This window comes from Capricornis sumatraensis, chromosome 3 (genome assembly GCF_032405125.1).
Source record: "Capricornis sumatraensis isolate serow.1 chromosome 3, serow.2, whole genome shotgun sequence".
In the NCBI taxonomy this organism is placed as follows: domain Eukaryota; kingdom Metazoa; phylum Chordata; class Mammalia; order Artiodactyla; family Bovidae; genus Capricornis; species Capricornis sumatraensis.
This window is the reverse complement of record NC_091071.1, coordinates 180,191,927-180,194,654: the sequence shown is the minus strand read 5'-3', so window position 1 is coordinate 180,194,654 and position 2,728 is coordinate 180,191,927. Positions and strand designations below refer to the sequence as shown.

At 60.4% G+C, this 2,728-nt stretch overlaps 1 long non-coding RNA gene across 1 annotated transcript; it reads right to left on the bottom strand.

Moving 5' to 3' along the window:
* Nucleotides 1–753: 753 nt before the first annotated feature.
* Nucleotides 754–1,460, bottom strand: LOC138075677 (uncharacterized). The gene is made up of 3 exons (XR_011144649.1): nt 1,128–1,460; nt 932–1,020; nt 754–827 (listed from the first exon to the last, which is right to left on the bottom strand). It is a non-coding gene; the product is annotated as an uncharacterized lncRNA (long non-coding RNA).
* Between the last annotated feature and the right edge of the window lie 1,268 nt (nt 1,461–2,728).

Here is a 2,728-nt window from a genome sequence, read left to right as displayed (position 1 = left end):
GGCGTGGCCCCGCCTGTTGTGGGGCGTGGCCCCGCCTGTTGTGGGGCGTGGCCCCGCCTGTTGTGGGGCGTGGCTCCCCCTGTTGTGGGGCGTGGCTCCCCCTGTTGTGGGGCGTGGCTCCCCCTGTTGTGGAGCGTGGCTCCGGGCACACTGCTGCGGCTGTGGCGCTGGACTCGGCAGTTGCGCCTCCCGGGCTCTAGAGCGCAGGCTCAACAGCTGGGGCGCGTGGGCTTCGCTTCTCCGCGGCACGTGGGGCCTTCCTGGGTCAGGGGTCAAACCCGTGTCCTTCTGCATTGGCTGGCCTCCAGTGCCTAACCTTACCAACCTTTACATCCTGCTGATGTCAGGGGAGGGCAGAAAAGTGACCCAGGCAAACTGTCGGGAAGAGCCAGCTTTGTATCCTTTGACTCCAAAGTCGGAGCTGTTCCCAGCATGGCTTGTGGCCTCTGAGTGCAGCAGGGAGCGGACTTCTGGGCCTGCAGGGCGGAGCTGGGCGTCACCTCCTCTCCCTGGAAGTCACTGCAGTCTCCCGGGGCGGGGCGGGCAGTGTGGTGCTTTTGTGCTTCCGGTGCGCCAGGAAAGCCATGGCCCAGAAAGGCAGGAAGTGCCAAGAGCACAGTTCCAGATGGACAAAGAGCCCCACTGCAAAGAAGGGGGCGAGGGCATGCTGCAGGGCGCTGCCGAGCCCGGTGCTGGGCCCCAACCCTTCCCGTCCTCTCTTCCCTGACTCACCTTGGCCATGGGGCAGACCTTGGAAATATTCCATGTGACACAGTCTCACAGAGTGGGCATATGAGGAAGGAACCCCAGCAGCACGGATGTCCTCCCTGTGAGCAAAGGGCACCCATCCTGGGAGGGTCTATCCTCAACCAGCCAGCGCTCCCAGCCCGCAAAGCCCATCCCCACCGCAGCCCTGAGCACTCCCAGTCACCTGGTACGTTGGTACCGTGGCGACTAGGCGAGAGATGAAGACCAGGGTGCCCAGCAGGACAGCGGGCAGCAGCGCAGCTGTGCAGGAAGCTGCAGGGGTGACAGACAGCGGGTGAGCCTCTGTCTCTGTGTGCAATCCCAGCTCCCAGCTGCTACCCCCACACAGATGCCCCTGGCCAGGCAAAGCAGACAGTCACCTTCTCCCCATCTGTGCCATCATCCCCAGTGACCCAGGATGAGTACAGCAACTGTCAAGGGTTGAGCTCTGTACCAGGCACCTGGTACCCAGCAAATCGCAGAGGCCCAGAGGGAGGAAAGTTCCAGAAAGTTCCAGCCTGCAGGGAAGTTCCAGAATTCTCTCCTGATGCCCCTGCAGCGGAAGAAAGCTGAGTTTGTGCCACATTGTGCAGTGGGCGGGCAGCAGTACAGACTGCCTGGGCCCGCAGACAGGCAGTGCCCACCTCTGCCAGGATCTCTGCCATCTGCCAGAAACAATTCTGCCATCAACTCCGCACCCTTAAGGTCCCAGGTGGGCCCTCCCCAGGCAGTTGACTCACTACTTAGTGCCGCTGCCTCCCGCCTGCCCGGGGCCGGCCGCCCGCGCACCCAGGGAGCGCGGAACAGGATGGCCACGCGGTGGCTGGGCTGGCGGGCATGCGCTGCTGCAGAGGTGGCTCGCGCGCAGGCACCGCTGTCGCTCTGCAGACTCGTCTGCGTCTGGCTGGGGGTCCTGAGGGGCCCCGGCAGGGACTCCACTACCAGGGGGGACCCTGCCCTGGCCCACCGCTCCCAACTCCACCACGCGCGCAGGCTCAGTTCCGCTGCGTAGACCGCCAGCTGCTCGCACGGCGCGCGCTGTGCTCCGCTGGACTGTGCTCCTTGAGGGGCCAGCATCTCCGGATGGCCCAGGGCCCGGAGCCCCGCCTGTCATGATCCCTCCTGGGATGGACAGATTGCCTCCTGCGCGAGGGCCCTTGTTCAGTTGCTCGCTCGTGTCCGGCTCTTTGCGACCCAAGGACTGCATGCAGCGCGCCAGGCCTCCCGGTCCGTCACTGTCTCCCGGAGCTCGCTCAGACTCGTGTCCACTGAGTCAGTGACGCCATCCAGCCACCTCATCTTCTGTCGTCCCCTTCTCCTCCAGCCTTCAATCTTTCCCAGCATCAGGGTCTTTTCTAATGAGTCAGCTCTTTGCATCAGGTGGCCAAAGTATTGGAGCTTCAGCTTCAGCATCAGTCCTTCCAATGAGTATTCAGAACTGATTTCCTTTAGGATCGACTGGTTTAATCTCCTTGCAGTCCAAGGGACTCTCAAGAGTCTTCTGCAACACAGTTCAGAAGCATCAATTCTTCTGTGCTCAACTTTCTTTAAGGTCCAACTCTCACATCCATACATGACTACTGGGAAAACCATAGCTTTGACTAGACAGACCTTTGTCGGCAAAGTAATGTCTCTGCTATCTAATATGCTGTCTAGATTGGTCATAGCTTTTCTTCCAAGGAGCAAGCATCGTCTAATTTCATGGCTGTGGTCACCGTCCACAGTGATTTTGGAGCCCAAGCCGCCTTCAAAAATCGCTTTGACTTGCATTTCCTCGTTTGAAATTCAAACGAGGGGGAACGTGGATATGAACGCTGAGTAGGCCGCCGTCATACTGTAGTGACTGCCTGTTCCGTTCTTTGGGCTCCTCCAGTGTGCCCGCCAGGGTGGAACGCTTTACACACACGCCCATTTAACCACCACAGCCTCTCTATGGGGCTGACACTACGGTAAAGCCCATTTTATAGATGAGGTGCTTAAC